Consider the following 20,876-nt stretch of genomic DNA (forward strand, 5'->3'; position numbering starts at 1 on the left):
GGAGCCTAAGAAATGAGGATAAACTTGTCCAGGATCGGTGGTGAAGCTGGGATTTGACCAAAGCCTGTCAGACTCAACACTGCCTCTGAAAAGATGGGAAAAGTGGGCTGCCTCCTTCTGGCTTCAGGAACTGGGCAGAGGAGCAGAGCTGGGCCAGCCACGTCACCTCCCGAGCCCTGCTGCACCCAAGGGTTCCCAGGGTCCCCTTCCTCCGTTTGGCTCTTTTCCTTTCCGGACCCTCCCACCTTCAAGGACTGGACTCCTTGCAGGGAGCGCAGAGCAGAGAACAGAGGAGGCCCATCTGAGGACAGCGTGCTGGAACGAATGGGGCACACAGAGAGTCCAAAACCTGAGCCTCACCTGGAGGTCGGCTCCCTGCAAGCTGAGCCTCTGCATGCCCTGAAGTGACATGGGCATTCAGGGAAGGGACTGAGGGAGGGAGAAAGGAGCCATTCCTCTTCCAGCGGTGGCTGCCCTGGGTTACTGAAGTAGGCTCCGTGTTTACATCTGCAAAGGCCAGTCCCAAATGTGCCGGAGTACGACGACCTCCCTTAGACCCAAGGCCGTTCTCAGAGCAGCAGGAGACAGCCTGTCCACCCCCACCGAAGGTGGGTCACCGGGGAGACACCTCTTAGAGCTCCTGAATTCCTGAGAAGCAAATAGAAACGTGAAAAACAGGCCTGGCGAGGTGGCTCACGCCTGTAATCTCAACACTTTGGGAGGCTGAGGCGGGTGGATTATTTGAGGTCAGGAGTTTGAGACCAGCCTGGCCAACACGGTGAGACCCTGTCTCTACTAAAAATACAAATAAATAAACAAGCCAGGCATGGTGGTGCACACCTGTAGTCCCAGCTACCTGGGAGGCTGAGGCAGGAAAATCATTTGCATCTGGGAGATGGAGGTTGCAGCGAGCCAAGATCGTGCCGCTGCACTCCAGCCTGGGAGACAGAGCAAGACTCCATCTCAATTTAAAAAAAAATTACAAAAAATGAGAGAGAAAATAAATGCAGTAAGATGATAACGATGGGTGAATGTAGGTGAAGGGTTTGTGGCAGGGTGTTTTTTATTCTTGCAAATTTTGTGTAGGCTTGAAATTATCTCAGAACAGCAAATATAAAAATAATCCCTGCAGACACCCGAGTGGTTTTAGCTGTTCATGGGGCTCAGGCAGGAAGCAGGTCTCTCGCCCTCCCTCTGACCCCGGTCGCTTAGTCCAGTCCCTGAAAGCAGTGGATGGACAAGCATGCCACCCTCTTTCCCCAAATACGCCTAGTGTTGTATCCTGCCCTTTGTGTAGCATTAGATCACGGGCATTCTCCTGTGCTATAAATATCCCTCGAGCACGTGGTTTCTCGTGGCTCCCTAGTGTTCTCCCCATGATTTCCTCGGCTGCCCCGCCCTGGTGGAATTCGGTGATTTGTCCGCCTTTTCACCATTGTAAGTGACGCTTTGATGAACAGCTTTGTAGGTTCATCTGTACTGCACCTCTGACCAGTCTCTTCTGGAAGAGTCTAAGGAAGGAGACAGGGGAGGGGCATGGACCACTGGCTTTTGAAGGCATTCGATGGGTCCTGCCACGCTGCCTTCCAGCAATCTAGAAAGGTGGTCCCTGTGTACAACCCACCAGTGCGGGTCCCCGCTCCACGGCACCATGGCAAGGCCAGCGTCCCTATACAGCAAAATTAAACCTTTTGCCAATTCAGGGTGCCCCAGATGGATCTCTCTGTTCTCTTTGATGACTGATGTGTCTATTTTTGTTTCCTTCTGTGCACTAAGACTGCATTTTCCCATGACTGTCACAGTGGTTTTCTTCCCAACGTGTGGTGGTTGCGTCGATGCCTGTAAAGTGCTGGCCCAGTGTAAGAAAAGCACCCAGTGCTTGCCGGCTGTGTGCTGTGCCACTGCCCGGGTCACAGGCTGGGTCTGCTGCTGGCAGTGCCGCTGTAGCCAAGCTGCTCACCTTGCTGAGCCTCAGTTTCCTTCTCTGTGAAAGGGGAGCACCTTCCTTACAGGGCTGTGGTGGAGTGAAGGCAGATAAGGCACCTAGGAGGGTGCCCTCCCATACCCGGCGCTTGGCAAATGCTGCTGGGATTTGCACAGGAAGGAAGTTGACCCTTTGTCCTATTTATTGCCCATAGTTTCCTTCCGGAATCCAAAAGTGGAGTGTGGTGTGGCTGGCAGAGCAGACTGCCCAAGGGAGCCAGGAGGAGGGGAGGAGGGGACGGGTGGGGGAGGCCTCCTCCATGGCTGCTGGAATGCTGACCTGGAAAAGACCTCCAGAGGGGGGCATGTCCAACACTCAGCGGGCCCTGCTCCTGCCACTAGGCCTGGCACAAATCGGGTGCTCCCTGAGCCACGTCGAGGAATGAATATCTAACGCTTGAAAACATTCTAGAGCCATAAAGATAGGCCTGGTTGGCCCCAGACCAAACCTCAAATTGGTCCCAAGGAAGATTTCACAACTTCCTTTGAGAAATACCTCCCAGTGTCGCCTGGCGTGAGTCAGGAAGTCCTTCTTGAGAGCTAGCCTAAATCCTTCCTGCTCACCCTCCTCATGCTCGGAAGAGGAGGCAGAGACTGTGCCCCTAAGGAGGTAGGAACAGGTGGGCCTTGCACCTCATAGCCCATGTGAGGTCCCGAGAAGGCGAGGCTGACACTGACTCAGCTTCAACACACAACGTTTCCATTCCCTTCCCGTGACTCAACAGGGGAGGAGCCCTGGGGCCACTCACCTCTGTCTTCTCAACCTGCAACTCCCCCACCCGTTCCTGGATTCCTGGGATGCAGGCATCCCTCTGGTCTGTGTGAAGGAACCCAGAGCAACTTGAGACGGTAGTGGATGTACAAGCCGGCATGAGTCACCCCTCAAAATCAGGGCCAATGAGGGCTCGAAGAGGTCACACCGTCCCTGGCAGCCTGGCCTCTTCTCACTTCTCTGGGAAAGTGGCCTGGAGCTTGTGTGGCATCTGGGCCAGCTTCTGCCTCTGACCTGCACTGTCCCCTGTGTCATCTGCCTCCAGGGTGATCCTCCTCCTGGCATTTAGACAGCTCCACTCACTGCTTCACACAAACCTCTGCCATCCTGGTTCAAACATTGACCAACTGTGTGACTTTTCAGAAGCCCTTCCCGTGTTTGAAAACCAAGCTGGGAGGACGCTGCGTCACTGTGTCATGGTTATCACTGAACCGTCAAAGGAAAAAGAACTTCTTGTGCTGTGGCTACGAGCAGAACAGGCTTCCCATGCCTGAGTCCCCCAGCCCCCCAGAGACACTGCCAATGAAATGCCATCAGCCTTGAGCATAGTTCTTGGTACCCAGCCCGGGAAAAGCCACGTGCCTCAGGCCTTCAGAACCACAGTGCCCAGAACTCCAGCTGGGCTTTGTCCCAGTGGATAAGACTGGCCAAGCCCTGGCTGAGCTGGAAGAACAGCTCCCTCAGCTGGCAGGGAGCTGCCCCGTTGTGATTTGGGCTCTGAGTAAATGCTGATGGGGCAGCCTGCGTGCCAGGCCAGGAGGACAGAGGCAAACTCTGTACCCTCGAGAGCTTAGAAGCTAGGGTCGGATTATCTGGATCAGTGGCTGGGCCATCACAGATCAAGCGCAGTGACTTTCGGTGTTCAGTGGTCGTTCTCCACACTCTGCAGCCATTTTAACCAACTCTGAGCGCAAAATCCAGCCTCTCTTTATGCGGCAAAGCCTGCCCAGTCAGTGACCCTGCTGGACAGATCCAAGGCTGGCCCTGGTCCCCTACTGCAGCCACCATCCTGATGTTCATCAGAGCAGGCTGGGGCCTGGCCTTCCTGGCATGAGTGGGTGTTCTGAGAGGCCCCCAATTTGTCCCATCTGCACTGCTGAGAGGTCTCCGGGTGGCCAAAGGAGCGAAGCTGCCCTCCAGGTGCCTGTCCATGCCTGGGAGAGCAGAGTAGAAGTGTTGTGCAGTGACGCCAGGCGCTGAACAACTACCCTGGACCCTTGGGCCTGTATCTGACTCTCGGCTGCAAAACCGGAAGCTGAGTCCTGGGAGAACAGAGTAGGAGCATCGTGCAGCTACTCTAGGTGCTGAAGAACCCCCCTGGACCCTTGGGCCTGCATCTGACTCGCGGCTGCAAAATCAGAAGCTGAGTCCAGGCAACTGCTCAGTCACTCCTGGTCGCTCCTCCCCAGACACCCGGTTACCAAAGTCAGCAAAGAATGCAGTAATCGCCACCTGATTACCGCGGGGTGAACACAACAGTCACCAACACCTCCTTGACCGCTCAGTCTTCAGGACCAGGGGTGGACAGGCAGGTTTTCTGTGTTTACGAGAACCACACAGACTAAGCACAAGCATGGAACCAGAATTCCAGGTGAGGAAACCCCACTTACAGAAGCCCAGCCTGCTTCTGTGACTCCACCAGGTAATACAGCGTGCCCGGGCTGTGGGTGCCAGGAGCCAAGCCAGGGACACGTCATGAGTGGGAATCCCCACGTTCCTGTTACTACCGTAAAACAGAAGGTAAACAGTCTTATGAATGTATTTCCTTAGGAAAACTATTCTAAAAACTTTTATTAGGAAAGATATCTATTTATTTAGTATTGGACTTTGGCCTACTTTGTGATAGACTATAAAAGTAAAGAAATTTAGGAAATCCCTATTTCTCACTTCTGTATTTTCTCAAAAATAATTTTGTTGCAGAGTTCAGTATGCCGTGTACTATTGATCTTCTTTTTTCAGATGGAGTCTCACTCTGTCACCCAGGCTGGAGTGCAGTGGCACGATTTTGGCTCACTGCAACCTCCGCCTCCCGGGTTCAAGCGATTCTCCTGCCTTAGCCTCCTGAGTAGCTGGGACTACAGGTATGTGCCACCACGCCCGGCTAATTTCTGTATTTTTTAGTAGAAACGGAGTTTCATCAAAGTGGACAGGCTGGTCTGGAACTCCTGACCTCATGCTCCACCCACCTCAGCCTCCCAAAGCACTGGGATTACAAGTGTGAGCCACCGCGCCCAGCATACTACTGATCTTCTATTGTGAAAGCAAAGAATTTCATCAAAACAAATATTTTAAATTATGAGTGTGAAAATTGTGTATAATTTTGCAATTGTAATATTAATCAAACTGTAATTCTAATCAGGAAGTGATGTGTCTTAAATGCCCCTCCAGTTGTGGGTTGGCAGTGTCTGGGCAGGGAGGACCCATCACCCAAACCCTGAACGATTACGAGACCAATTCTATTAAAAACATTTCAAGGCAAAAAAAAAAAAAAAAAAAAGCAGCAGCAGCTAGGGTCGGAAAGCACGGGAAAGGGTCAGACACCCAAGAGAAACAAGTGCTGATGTCCACTGAAAGAAAGTATCTTACATTCTATAAACTAAAAAGAAACAAATGTCCTCCTACATTACATAGCAAAGGAAAAGACCAGATGACTCTTCTGTGCAATAACTTAGATGAATCTCACAGACAAAATTGGACAAAAGAATCCAGACACAAAAGAGCCCGCACAGGACGGAGTTCAAAAATAGGCAAAAGTCATCTATGGTGGTAGAAGTCAGGGCAGTGGTTTCCTGATGGGGCTGGTGGAGGATGGGGTTGTAGACAGGAAGGAGGCACCAGGGAGCTTTTTGGGGTGCTGGAAATGTTCCATGTCTTCATCTGGGGCGTGACCACAGGTCAGACATGTTTGTTAAAAGGCACTGAGTTGAACACCACCATTTGTGTACTTTGATGTATATTTTGCCTTTATTTCAAAAAGAAGAGGAGGGAAGAAGAACCGGTGGGGAGCCCAGCTGGGACCCCCTGCTGCTGACTCCTTCACGTCTCATGATTGGCAGGGCATTCAGTCCTCCTGGCAGCCTGGGAGACCTAGAACTATCTATGCCAATAAAACACCCCCAGTTTCGGAGTCAGGTGGCCTAGGAGGGCCCTGGAATTAGCATTTCCAACAAGCCTGCAGACCATGCTGAGGCTCTGGCTCAGGAATGTGCTTTAGAAGAGACGGTAGAACGTGGTACTGGCTACAGCATGTGCGGTGAGATCCCTCCAAGCTGGGAGGGACCCAGGCAAGTTCACAGAGGAAGTGCCCTTGAAAGATCAATAAGATCTGAAAATGCCCAAATAAGCAGGAACTGCTGGTTCCAGGGAGGGAAGCCAGTGTGAGCCAAAGCAGGGAGGCTGGGAAGTGAGGCGAACACATCTCAGCCCACAGGAGGGCAGGGCGGGTGGAGGAATGTCGGAGTCCGTTTTGTGCTGCTCTAACAGAATGCCTGAGACTGGGTCATTTACAATAATCAGACATTTATTTGGCTCATGATTCTGGAGGCTGGGAAGCCCAAGGGTATGGTGCCTGCATGAGCTCAGCATCTGGTGAGGGCCTTCTTACTGCCTCATCCCATGGCGGAAAACGGGAGGGTGAGAGTCCAAACAGCCTCAAGGCCTTTTATAATCAGCATTAATCCACGCGTGACCTGACGGTGGGGACCTCAGAACCTAAACAGCACATATTAGGCCCCAGATCCCAATACCATTGCATTGGGGATTAAGCGTTGAACACATGCCTTTTGGGGGACACAGTCAATCCACAGTAAGAGGACATTGAGGCTTCTGCTTAGGAGGTTTGGTTTTGCATGATAAATCTTGAAAATAGGAGGAAGCTCTGGAAAAATGACCCTTCCCCACACCCACTGGGCGATTATGTTCCAATGTCAGAAGGTGAGGCATAAACCAGGTGTGGTCATTTACCTGTGACAGCCTGTGATTGGCCTGTGAAGGTAGACAGCCCGGCTCAGTACTGAAGGGCTGGAGCAGACACTTAGTTCACTGCTGAGCGCCAGGGAAAGCCACCCATGTGCACTGAGCACTTATGTTGGATGACAGACCTGGACAACAAGCCCTCCAGCCCTTCCCTGTAGCAAGCAGGAGCCAGGACTGAAGGACAGAGGCAAAGGGCAGCTGGGTCTAATGTGGGGAGCAATGTGGGGCAGGGCCAGGAAAGGGGCCTGCAGCTGTTGGTAGGCAAGTAGGTAACGCATTACAATGGAGGTGTGGTGTTGACCGCTTTCCTACAGCTCATAGGCCGCCTTCACTGCACTTCCCCTGCTGTTTCTTCAGTGTAATCTTACAGCTATCCTGTCAAGACACCACGTTAAAAACTAGTGGTTCACGTCTGTAATCCCAGTACTTTGGGAGGCCAAGGCGGATGGATCATGAGGTCAGGAGATCAAGACCATCCTGGCCAACATGGTGAAACCCTGTCTCTACTAAAAATACTAAAAAATTAGCTGGGTGTGGTGGCACATGCCTGTAGTACCAGCTACTCAGGAGGCTGAGGTGGGAGAATTGCTTGAACCCGGGAGGCAGAGATTGCAGTGAGCTGAGATTGTGCCACTGCACTCCAGCCTGGGTGACAGTGCGAGATTCCCTCTCAGAAAACAACAATAAAAAAACTAGCTGAAAAGTCACTGTACAGAATTATCATGTAATCTAGTAATTCCACTTTGGGGTATATGCCGAAAATAATTGAGATCAGAGTCTCCAAGAGATATTTGTTCACCCATGTTTACAGCATTATTCTTTACAAAAACCAAAAGGTGGAAGCCCCCAAATGACCATCAACAAACACAATGTGGCCTATGCGTACAGTGAAATATTATTCTGTCTTAAAAAGGAAAGAAATTCTGGCGTGTGCTACAATAAGGAAGAACCTGAGGACGTAACATTATGTGAAAAAAGCCAGCCACAAAAAGACACTCAACATGATTCCATTTATATGAGCTAAGGGAAGGGGAATGGGGAGCTGCTGCTCAGTGGAGACAGCGTTTCAGTCTGAGGAAGATCAAAGAGCTCTTGAGATGGACAGCCGTAACGGTTGCACAACAATGCGAATGTGCTTAATGCCACTGAACTGCACACTTAACAATAGTCAAGATGGTAAGTTTTATGTGACAGAAAGAGCACAAGATGTTTGTATTTAGGATCTAGGTATAGCTACAATTAACAACCGTGGCTTTAACAAGACAGAGATTCGTTTCTCCTGCACACAATCTGGAGGTGGCAGGGCAGGGCTGCCGTGGCAACTCTGCTCCATGCAGCAATTCAAGGATCCATCCTCCTGTCTCCCATCCATAAGGTGTTTCTCTTGTCCACGTAGTTCAAGACAGTGCGCCATGATGTCCATGTCCTAAACAGCAGGATTAGGGCTTGCCCTCACCCTTCATAATTGTTTTTTGTTTTTTTTAGAGACCGGGTCTCACTCTGTCACCCAGGCTGCAGTGCAGTGGCACCATCATAGCTCACTGCAGCCTAGCTTGGGCTGTAGCAATCCTCCCACCCTAGCCTCTGGAGTAGCGGGGCTATAGGCGCGTGTTACCATGTCCGGCTGATTTTTTGTTTGTTTGCTATTTTTTGTAGAGATGGGGTCTCACTATGTTGCCCAGGCAGGCCTTGAACTCCTGGCCTCAAGTGATTCTCCCACCTCGGCCTCCCATAGCTCTGGGATTACAGGCATGAGCCACCGTGTGCAGCTCCTGCCTCTCTTGAAGACCTGACATTTGGGCCTCTGCTCTGAAAGGGGGTGCAGTTGCTGCTGGGTGTACTGTCCATCCCTCCACAGGATGGCAGCCGCATCTCATGTCCCTTGGCCGCCACGGAGGTACGCTGCTCAGGTCGGACTTTAAGAGAGAAGCCTCTGCAGGAAGTGCAGTCAGCTGACAGCCGCCAGTTACTTGGGGATCCTCCGCCACATTCAAATCGTCCTGCCCAACCCGGGACCCCACTACTGGCCATCTTGGGCTCCCCCGCCCAGCCCTCCAGCGGCCCCTCTCCTTCACAAGCATCGTCCTTGGTGTGCTCCAGGCCTTCCCTGCCTGCTCTGTCCCCTCACCCCTTTCTCCTTTACGCTCCTGCTCCTAACGCAGGTCTTGCATTTCTAACTCCAACCTGTTGTCTACTTCCCAGGGGACCTGAACTAATACCTTTGCCCAAGGCCGTATCCCCAGCACACAGACGAGTGCCTAGCGCAAAGTAGGTGCTCAACAGGATTTCCAAGTGAGCACAGAAAAACGCAGTAGGCACTCCACACATGTGTGTTGAACTCAGCAGATTGCAAACAGCTGGGAAACAGGCCCGCTCCAGCTGCTGAGCCCCTTGCTCAGCACAGCCCTTTCCCGACACCTGCAGGGTGGGGTCTTCCAGAGCCCACAGAGGGCACAAAAGGAAACATCTGCTCCCAGCCATGCAGGCCTCCCTGGCATGGGCACCCTGAGAGTCCCGGTCCTGGGAGCCAGGAATAACAAGGAGGCTTCCAGGGCCAGGTCCCTGGGATGCTGGCTGAGGGCAGAGCATGCCTCCCCAGTTTGCCAGGCAGGAGGCTGATTGGGCTAAATGGGCTTTGTTAATGGTGACCCTTCATTCCCCCATGGCGGCTCCCTCTGAGGATATGTTTTGGAAGCTGTTCATTCTTCCTGTTTCCCCGGCTGCCGGCCCAGAGACAAGGAGAGCAGCCTCCCAGTGGCCTGGTGGTTTGTAAAACAAAACAGTCAGGTGTGAGAGGTTACATCATGTGCTTCTCTGGCTTCATGGTCTGCGAGGATGTGTGACCAGTGTGGCTTTAGGTTGACGAACTGTGTGAGGCTTGGGAACGGGCAGTGGACCGGCCAGCGGGAGCAGCAGGTCACTCCAGCCTCAGGGATGGACGTGAGGGAGCTGGGTCTGAATAGGCAGGAAGGAGACATCAGCAACAGCACTGGGGGGTGGCGGGCAGAGACAAGCCAGAGATGCCTGGATGATCCGTTCTGCAGAAATAACAGCCTCGAATCCGGGGCTGGGCCTGGCTGTGGCCCGTCCTGGGCAGGGGTGGTGAGCAGCAGGTGTGCTGATTGCACTTAGGAAGACCACTGGGGCCGGGCGCTGTGGCTCACGCCTGTAATACCAGCATTTTGGGAGGCTGAGGCGGGTGGATCATGAGGTCAGGAGATCGAGACCATCCTGGCTAACATGGTGAAACCCTGTCTCTACTAAAAACACAAAAAATTGGCCAGGTGTGGTGGCACATTCCTGTAGTCCCAGCTACTCGGTAGGCTGAGGCAGGAGAATCACTTAAATCTGGGAGATGAAGGGTCAGTGAGCTGAGATCTGCCACTGCACTCCAGCCTGTGCCACAGAGTGAGACTCCATATCAAAAAAGAGAAGGCCATCAGTGTCAGGTCAGAATCCCCAGGCTCCGCGCCTGAGGCTCCTGCGAGAGGAAAGCGAGAGGGGCTCATGCATGCCGAGGATGTAGGTGGGCACGTGGAGGTGCAGCTCCAGGGTGGGGCTGTGAACACAGCAGAGTCTTGGAGCTTTCTACTTCAGGGGCAGGGGCAGGAGGACGGCCACCTGGCTTCACCACAAAGGGCCCGAGAGCATGGCACGAAGGGAGAGGCAGATATAGGAAGAATGCCTGCCCGTCTGCGGAGAGAGGTGGAGGACTGGGTTGAAGAGGGGAGAATTCCAAACACAAATCCTGAAATGACGAAGGGAAAGAATGACAAATCCAATTACACAAACACGAGCAACTTCCAAAGACCAATCACAAAAGCAAAACAAACACGAAGGCCCCACCAACACGGCTGAAAGCAAAACAGTTAGCTGAGAAGAAATATTTGTCGCCTGCAGACCATGGCAGACACAGGATATTATTTTAAAGCACCCTAAAAATCACTAAGGAAAAAACCCCAAAGAAATAGCAGTTTGGGTGGAAGGGTGTGGTGGCTCACACCTGTAATTCCAGCGCTTTGGGAGGCTGAGGTGGGTGGATCACCTGAGGTCAGGAGTTCGAAACCAGCCTGGCCAACATGGTGAAACCCCGTCTCTACTAAAAATACAAAACATTAGCTGGGCGTGGTGGCGCATGCCTGTAATCCCAGCTACTTGGGAGGCTGAGGCAGGAGAATTGCTTGAACTTGGGAGGTGGAGGTTGCAGTGAGCTGAGATCGTGCCATTGTGCTCCAGCCTGGGCAATAAGAGTTAAACTCAGTCTCAAAAAAAAAAAGAAAAGAAAAAAGAAAAAGAAAAGAAAAATAAATAGCAATCTGGAAAAGGACACAAAGAGACAATGTACAGAAATGCCAGCAGCTGCCAAATCCACGGCCCATGGAATCTTGGATCAAACAGGCAAGAGATGGCATGACAAGGTGCCACTCTCGCCATCGGGTCGGCACAGATTTAAAAACAAGAACCTGGTATTGCCAAGGATGTGGAGAAAGAGCCCTGTGGGTGAGGGTGTGAATTGGGCAATGCCTGTCAACTGCTAGAAGAATCACATGTCATTTCCCTTTGATCCAAGAATCCCGCTGGGGGGAATTATTCCCATAGAAATGTTTGCTCAGGTGTGCGAAGATACCTGCATATTTTTCATCTCAGCACTATGTGATGCTGATGCCACAGGATGGTGCCAAGACACCTTCTGGAGAGGACCTGGAAGGCCTGGCTAAGGGTGGGGCCTTGGTGCTGTGGTCTCTGCCTGGGGGATGCCTGGCTGGTGCGGGGCAAGAGAGAGTTGGTCCTGGAGGCTGCCTTGATCTACCCACAGGAGTGCATGGAACAGGGGTCCTGTGAGTGTGGGATCAGGGTTCCCCAGCCCCATCTGCCCCCTCATGCCCAGTGGCATCGAGCCGGTGTGTTGGCCACTCTGATCTCCGCATCCTCCTCTGTGAAATGGGGTGTGATGGGACTCCCTCTTGGGCTCCTGAGATCCTGGCATGCATAGCGCTGTGTCAGGCGCAGTTCTAGGCCCTCTCCCTTCGCTGGACCTAGGTAGCCTCCTACCAAAGGAGGATGAGAAGACACAGAGAAGCCAAGCAATTGCCTGAGGTCACATAGCTGCCCAGCGGCCGCAGAGGATACAGCTGGTGTCCTATCCATCAGTCACCCACCCTCCCCACACAGGACTCGCCTCTTCACGTCTAAGCTTGGGATGTCCCAGCAGGATCCTTGGGCTGCTTCTCCCAGCTGCAAGGGCGGGCGGGCTCCACAGCTGGAGGCCTGGAGAGTCACTGCCCTAGGAGAGGCTCTCGGCCAACAGTGGCTGTGGGGGTGGCGGACAACTACTCCAGCCCCTCGCTCCTCAGAGGTTGCTCTGGGGCCTGCTGCACGCTGTCTCCCAGGGCTCCCCACAGCCGGGAGCCTGGAGCTTCACTGGTAACTGCCTTGATAACACACCCTTTACTGGCTTCTTCCCGTCCCTGCCTCTTGCGCCCTCCCCTGGGGCTTCCTGCATCTCCCAAACCAAGCACTTTCTCTGGGATCCTTGTCCCAGGGTCTGACTCTCCCCTGCCCAAGACAGTGGCAAAGTCGGAGTTGGACCGGACAGTCGGGCTCCAGAACCTACTTTAAAAAAGTTTTTTAAAATAAAGAGACAACAAGGTCTTGCTTCGCTCTGTCATTCAGGTTAGGGTGCAAGGGGCAGGCAGTCTCGAACTCCTGGGCTCAAGCCATCCTCCTGCCTCAGCTTCTCCAAGCCCTGGGATTGCAGGTGTGATCCACTGCAGAAGACTGTGTTCAGTGCGGTGGCTGGACTGGTTTTGACCCACTGGACTGGTTTGCGAAACTCCCCACCCAGCACAGCCTCTGGACATTTTCCCAGATTGTGATGAAGGGTCACTGCCAGAGGAGAGCGAGGGAGGCTTTGCCCTCCTGTGCCCCCTGTACCTGGGTCAGAGTCCTGAAATTTATTGCACCCACTGCCCCAGGGACACAGTCCTCTGCACCTCTGCACAGGGCAGGCAGCCAGCCCCTTGACTGAGGCATCAGTAAGGTAAAGAAACCGGGGCCGGGCGCGGTGGCTCACGCCTATAATCCCAGCACTTTGGGAGGCCGAGGTGGGTGGATCACGAGGTCAAGAGATCGACACCATCCTGGTCAACATGGTGAAACCCCGTCTCCACTAAAAATACAAAAAATTAGCTGGGCATGGTGGCGTGTGCCTGTAATCCCAGCTACTCAGGAGGCTGAGGCAGGAGAATTGCCTGAACCCCGGAGGCGGAGGTTGCGGTGAGCCGAGATCGCGCCATTGCACTCCAGCCTGGGTAACAAGAGCGAAACTCTGTCTCAAAAAAAAAAAAAAGGAAGCCGGATCCACTCGTGCTCACCACCTGACTTCAGTCCAGGGTAGGCGGCCCAGGGGTCCACCACACCCAAGCTGGCTCCCTCCCAGCTCCACCCAGAACCCAGGATGCAGAGGGACCCAGTGCCTAGGTCAGGGGCGCCACCTGCTGGTGACCATCAGGAGGTGCTGGTGCCTGGTTCTCTGCAGGATGCCAGGCAGCCACTCAGGGGCAGTGAGGGCTGTCACCCAGGAGAGCTGTTACTCAGAAAACCTGTCACCCAGGAGAGTTGTTACTCAGGAGGGCTGTCACCCAGCAGGGCTTTTACTCAGGAGATCTGTCACCCAGCAGGGCTGTCACCCAGAAAGTGCTGTCACCCAAGAGGACTGTTAACCAGGAAGGCTGTCACCCAGGGGGGCTGTCACCCCAGGAGTGGCCACTCACCCACAGGTGCTGAGGGGCCTTTAGACAAGGTCTCCTACAAGCTGCTGGGGTGCCTTTTGGCAGCCATCACACAGTGTCACAAACCGGGTTTAATACAACAGAAGTTTATCCTGTCAGAGTTCTGGAGGCCAGAGTCTGGGATCAGGGGTCGGCAGGTCTCACCCCTCCTGGCCCCTTCCCTGGCTTTCGCTGGTGGCTGGCTTTCCACGGTGTTCCTGGGCTCTGGACGCACCACAGCCACCTCTGCCTCCGTCTTTACAGGGCTTCCTCCCTGTGTCTCTGTGCAAATGCCCCTGCCTTATAATGACACCAGTCACTGGGTGAGGACCCTCCTTAATCCAGCAAGCCCTCATGTTCCCTTCATCACATCTGCAGAGAGACCCTGTTTCCACGTCAGGTCACCTTCACAGGTGCTGAGTGGACATGACTTTTGGGGAGGTCGCCACTGAACTCAGCACAGAGGCTCGGCTCACACACGGCTCCCTCCACGCAGCCCCACCCCACCCCCTGCAGCGCCCCCTGTCCTCTGAGCCCAGCAGGGCGCTGAGGGTCACTGGATGGGCCTGTGCCACACTGCACTTGCTTGCTGGTTGTGAAGCATTTTCTCCCTACATCTACCTCACAGCACACAGCTGAGTGGCATCTCCTGGGGAGGCTGAGCCGGGTTAGGGGCCCCTTTTCTGTGCCCCATGGCCCTGTGCTGTTCCGATCTTAGTGTCATTCATGCATTCAGTAGGGATGTGACCTCCGCACTTGCTGTGGACTCTACAGCTGGAATTTAGTTCTGATTTCAGGCACCGTCACTGACATGCAGGCCTAGAACACTCCGAATGGAGTCGGGTTTTCCAGGTCGAAGCCTGGGAAGAACTGTCGGGTTTCCGCGTGTAGCGTCTGTTCCGTGACAGGATGTACAAGAAGGAAGAATGGAAGAGGCTGTGATCCCAGCTGTTTAGAGAAAGGGCTACGGTCAAAAACGGCCGCACAGTGAATCCCGTTGTCCATGGTGTTGAATTCTTGGAGACAGGTGCGTCCCTGCCGACCAGCAAAGTGAGAAACGATGTTTAAGATTGTTTTGATTCCAGTGCTTATGAGCTTATGAAAAACAGGGACGGGTGGGACAGGGAGTGGATTTCTGCCCAAAGCAGTTCCTCCATGTGACCGGCAGGGCAGATGGCTGTGGACCAGCACGCAGCCAGCCAAAGGGAAACCGGTGTGCAGAGATGCACTCCTGAGAGTCAAGTGCTTAAAATGCAAATCAAACGTGGGAAGTGCCAAGAAACGTTATATCGGGACATCACTCCGAATTTGGAAATAGAGGAGAGGCGGGCAGTGGGGAGGTGACCTATTTGAGCCACACTACCCCAGCCAGGAGAGGAGGCCTTGGGGAACCCGTCTTCTTTTTGTCACAAGAAAAAAGTGTATGTTCATAGTAGATGACAGTGATGGTGATATTGAACAACCATCGTTAAAATTACATCACCTATATCTTCTGATGACATTTCACAGTCTTCCTGTAAGCTGGTCTAAGTGGCTGCAAAACATTCATTAAGTTTCCCCGTCTCTTAAGTTTCCCCTATTGCTGGGTATTCAGAGACTTTCCAGCTTTGGGATTTAAAAGTGATACTCGCCGGGTGAGGTGGCTCACGCCTGTAATCCCAGCACTTTGGGAGGCCGAGGTGGGTGGATCACTTGAGGTCAGGAGTTCGAGACCAGCATGGCCAACATGGTGAAACCCCATCTCTACTAAAAATACAAAAATTAGCTGGGCGTGGTGGCAGGTGCCTGTAATCCCAGCTACTCTGGAGGCTAAGGCAGGAGAATCACTTGAACCTGGGAAGTGTAGGTTGCAGTGAGATGAAATCACGCCACTGCACTCCAGCTTGGGCAACAGGAGTGAAACTTTGTCTCACAAAAAATAAAATAAATAAATAAAAGTGATACTTAAGTGTATGTGTCAAATGTTGCCCACTTTTTGGATTATTTCTTGTGGGTGGATCCCTAGAAATGGAATTTCTGAGTAAAAGGGAGGCAGGAGTTCCTTGATCAGTGATTTCAAACTGATGGATCACGGCCAATTTGGCTTTTAGCTGAATTTGATTTGGCCCATGCAAGCCCATGCAACTTTTTAATGCACATGAATTTTTTTTTTTTTTTTTTTTTTAGATAGAGTTTTTGCTGTTGTTACCCAGACTGGAGTGCAATGGCGCTATCTCGGCTCACCGCAACCTCCGCCTCCTGGGTTCAAGCAATTCTCCTGCCTCAGCCTCCCAAGTAGCTGGGACTATTGGCACGTGCCACCATGCCCAGCAATTTTTGTATTTTTAGTAGAGACAGGGTTTCACCTTGTTGACCAGGATGGTCTTGATCTCTTGACCTTATGATCCACCCGCCTCGGCCTCCCAAAGTGCTGGGATTATAGGCGTGAGCCACCGGGCCCGGCTGAATTTTTCTTTTTTAAGAGGTGGATTCTCACTCTGTTGCTCAGGCTGGAGTGCGGTGGTGCTATCTCGGCTCACTGCAACCTCAGCTTCCCGGGTTCAAGCAGTTCTCCTGCCTCAGCCTCCTGAGTAGCTGGGAGTACAGCTGCGTGCCACCACGCCCGGTTAATTTTTGTATTTTTAGTAGAGATGGGGTTTCACCAGTTGGTCAGGGTAGTCTCAAACTCCTGATTTTGTGATCTGCCTGCCTCAGCCTCCCGAAGTGCCGAGATTACAGGCGTGAGCCACTGCGCCCAACCTATAGTTTAAACTTTAAAACAAAGATAACAGCCTTTTCCCAAAACAAACCTTTTTTTTTTTGCCTGGGGACTAGACTGCCTTTGTAAGACTAATAAATTAGTCACAGGGCTAGAAATTATGGTTTAGGAGTCATTTAGCTGGAGGCTATGACTCTGACCCTCCCCAAATTGCTCCATGGAATTACATCACTATTGTAAAGCCTGAGATCGTGCTTGAGAGATTTTACCCACCCTACACTTGATGGATCAACTGGTGCCACCCAGATTGATAAACTGGCTCATCTCATTTTGTGGCTCCTACCCAGGAACTGACTCAGCTCAACAAAACAGCTTCGACTCCCTATGATTTAATCTCTGACCCAAGCAATCAGCACTCCTGACTCACTGGCCTCTCCCATCACCCACCAAATTATCCTTCCAAACTCTGATCCCCAAATGCTGATGGATCATGCAAATGGAGACTGATTCAATTAATAATTCTGGTCTCTCATACAGCTGGCTCTGTGTGAATTACTCTTTCTCTATTGCAATTCCCCTGTCTCGGTAAATTGGCTCTGTCTAGGCAGCAGGCAAGGTGAACCTGTTTGGCAGTTACAGGGGCACCCCTGCTTTCCTGGGGTGTCCACCACAGAGTGTGAAAGGCAGGTGTGTGGGCCTTTCTGGCAGCTGCCTGTGGTTTGGCCAAGCCCTGCCTCCCCACTTCCCCCTGGGCTCTCTCCTGTCTCAATTTGTATTTAGGGGTGGCTGTTGCTCTGGAAACATTAGAATCCAGAAGAGAAGTGGAGCCACATTAGTTTTTTTTCAGGCATCATTCTAAATGTTTGTATCCAAGTTAATCCCCCTTATTCACTGTGGCATTGCCTTTCTAAGTAATTACCTCTGTGTCTGCTGCTAAAGAACTTCTTATCCAAGGGGGGCAGCGGCCCTGGGCACTATTCTGGGCATTAGGTCCTGTGTTTGATGTGCTCTTGTGATTTTACTTTGTTAGAACCAAGTATTTACATGATGGGTTTGGGAATCTCTCTTCTTTTAGCTCCCTATCCAATATGAAATTCAGGAAACCAGTTTGTGACAAACTGCATCTGACCGCTAAGGGACACCCTGGGTGACCCCCAACACATTCACACCAGTGTATTAAAAATCGCCTGCATTTCTGAGATGCTGGCTGTTGTTTCAGTGCTTCACAGGAAGATAAATGGGCTTTCTGTCTTCAGATACCTGAAGGGAGTGCTTTAAGCTCAGTGGTATGCAACCTCCCTCCATTCCCAGGGCCCTCTGTGAGTCTGGGCTCCCTGGCAGGCACTGGAACCTCCCTGGATGTTCCCTCCTGCACCAGCACCACTGCAACATATAGACCCAAGTGTAATTTATTCTGACTTGGCGTGTATGCTTTTCATTGTGTAAAATTGCTGTTCTTTTGACAATTCAAGAGACTGTTTTGTTTACTATAACTTTGAAAACAAAAATTGTAATAACAACATTGTAATCACTGTGCTATGGTTCCAGGCTTTATTACCAGCATATTTACACCTTCCCTTCCCCCTCATTTTCAGGAGCTGTTTGACTACTCCTCCCCTAATAACTTGTAGTCTTTCCTATGTCATAACAAAGCTACATTTTCTTCTGAAAACAGGCAGGTTCTCCCTTCCTAACACAGACAGTGGAAGAGAGGGTGGCAGGAGGGAGAAGAGCAGCCAGGGCAGACCAGACTGCACGGAGGTGTCCCTGGTCCGAGTCAGTGGCCAGAGCTGCAGCCCAGCTTTGTGCCCAAAGTCTTGCCTGGGTGTCAGGAAGGCCACACGCTCACGTCTTATCCTGTTCTGTGACTGGCTCGCTATTCGTTGACCCTCGTTCCTTCTTTTTTGAGCAGGAATGTGTCATCCTACCCACAGGTGGCCAGCTAGTCCTCCTGGGAAATAGTGCCAGCCCAGGGATCGCCCCCCAGAGTGTAGCCTGCGGCTCTGGGTTCTTGGGAAGCCCCCTTGTGCTGATGGGCCTCAACCTTGGCCTTAGGGACAGCCTTGTTCGGCCATGCTGGGGGAAGACAAGGCTTTTGTTGCAGGCAGGCTGATGGCATGAACTTGGCTGTGCATGAAAGTCACCTGAGGCCTTTGAGATGAAGGAATCCTTGCCAGGCTTGGATTGCAAGACCCAGGCTGTGGTATAGCAATGTGCGTTTGGTAGCTAGCTCCCTTAGTGATTGGAGAGTTGCAAATGGAAAGAAATACTATAATCAGTGGAGAGAAAATGTGCACAGCTATTCTAGTGCACAGTTCTGTGACAGATCACAAGGCCGGGGTGGACCTCTATGACAGCATCTCCCAGCCACCCCCATACTTCCCCTGTCCTCAAAGGGTCACGATTCTCCTGCTTGGCCTCATCTTTGACTCTGAAGCCTCTGAGTTCTGAATAGTTCTGCCCCCTCTTTTTTCAGATGCCTCTGTGGCAAACTTTTGTGGCAAGTTATTTGACTTTCTTTACATGGAAACACCAAGAACAGAGAGTGCCCTGGGTTTCAGACTTAGTCCAGTCTCTTCACATTAAATAGAAACATTGTTGTGTTCCCCTGGGGGAAGCTCCACTCTGCCTGGGTCCTAAGACCTTCCAACCGGCAAAGCTCCATTTTTCCAGGACAGGAATAGAAAACTTTGTGACTGAGAGATGAAGTGCAATACTGAACATTGTCCGCTTTCACACGTTGAATCTCAGACCTGTACCTCCTGGCTGTGAGGGCTTCAGCGCCATCTACTGGTTTCCAACAGAAATGATAAAATTCAGCATAACTGAGTGACCGTAAGCCCAGTGGCTTCCAGGCGGTGGGTGATGTAGTGAGAACAGTCAGTTCCTTGGTCTGGGGTTACTGCTGCATGTCCCTCGCTGTGAATGAAATGACCTGGTCAAAAGCAATTCGATGTGGGCTGCTGTCATGGTGACAGGAAGGATGGGCAAGGCAAGTCTATATCCAGGTAGGGGTTCCCTGCAGTGAAGGCCGTTCTCAGCCCCCTCCACAGTGTAGCATCCTACCCACAGGCGGCCAGCTGGTCCTCCTGGGAAATAGTGCCAGCCCAGGGATCAACACCAAGTCTCTCATCAGCAGATGGGGCGCTTGGCAGTGGTGTTGGCCTGGTCAGCCTTGGTCAGGCCACGTGCAGCATGCTGAACCTCTCATGTCCCAAGCCTGCCTGATGGCCACTTGTCCCCAACCTAATGTGGTGGCCAGGGAAAGGAGCTGACTCCATCCACCTGGCATGCCATTTTGCCCACCTTTGATCAAGAGCATCCTCTGTAGGGAATCTCTTTGGTGGGAACAATGGAAATGTGGATGAAACTACCTTCCCAGTCTGCGCTGCTGAGGCACCTCTGCCCTCTGGGAAGCCCGGCTGGAAGGCGCTTGGCAGTGGTCCCTCCTGTGGCTGCGGCAGTGGCTAGGCTGCAGGACAAGGCTTTCAGGAGGGGAATGTGGCAGGCAGGGCCTCGAAGTCTCCAGGTGGCCTGTTGGCATAGCAGAGCGGGGTACTCGAGTGCTGTTGGGCCAGGCTATGGGGTGCAGACTGCCCACACAGCAGTGATGAAGTCAGGAAGAGGCAGCAGTGTTCACAGCTGTTGACCCCCTGTGCCAGCCACCCATATCATCACTGCACAGGCTCAGCGTCTCTGGTCTGGCTTGTCCAGGTTCTCTGATGTGAATCCTCGTAGCATCCAGGGCTCGCAGTGCCCTGGTCCCCTGCATGGTCACCTGGGGACCCGCTGTACTCCTCTCCACCAAGGACTTGGGTTGAAGCCAGGTCCCTCTTGGCCTGAAACTTGGGCCCTGGGGGAGAGGCTCTGACCCACAGGTGGGGTCAGAGGTCCCAGGGCATGCTGCTGGCTGGCGGAGACTGCGGGAACCCCGTGCTCAGCCTTCCCTTCAGAGGCCTTGATGGGGTCAAGTTCCTCATCGAGCAGTATTTCCCAAGGCCCAGAAGCCAAAAACATAAAATAAAAATAAAAGGGCAGTAGGAAACAAGGTCCAGCAGCCATCTGGGTCTTCGAGGCAGCTGGGCAGAGGGCCCCTGGGCTCCTTCCATGCCATATTGTTCTTCTACCGAGGGGAGTCGCATGCAGGGGAAACCTTGTTGCTGGGGTTTCTCTTGAAATGCCTCCTCTCTGTCATAAGCCCAGGCAGGACCTGGTGTCAGGGTCCCACTGGGTTCGCTGGGCGGGGTCCGTCTTGTAGTTTCAGGGCTGTTCATGGAAGATGTAGAAGCGACAGAGTCCCAGGAGCCATGTTGGAAATGGCAGCGTAGGAAACACGGGTCCCCAGCGGGCAGGTCTGTGTGGAGACCTGCCCTCCTCTGTGGCACGGAGCTCCCAGATGAGTGTTTCCGTGAAATGCAAAGCCTGACCTCAACGGGGGACAGGCAGCCTTCATCTTGAGCCTCTGGGCCCTTCAGAGTGCAGTGTGCGGCCCCAGGTCCTGGAGAAGCCCTCACAGAGTCCCTGGAGCGGTGTTGGAAATGGCAGTGCGGAAAACACGGGTCCAAGACGGGCAGTTCTGGATGGAGCAGTAGCATGGAACTCCTGGACCGGCGTTTCCATGGAATGCAAAGCCTGATCTCGCTGAGGGACAGGCTACCCTCTTCTTGAGCCTCTGGGC

This window comes from Aotus nancymaae, unplaced genomic scaffold (genome assembly GCF_030222135.1).
Source record: "Aotus nancymaae isolate 86718 unplaced genomic scaffold, 86718_ANA_hifiasm-v0.15.2.pri h1tg000018l, whole genome shotgun sequence".
Taxonomy (NCBI): domain Eukaryota; kingdom Metazoa; phylum Chordata; class Mammalia; order Primates; family Aotidae; genus Aotus; species Aotus nancymaae.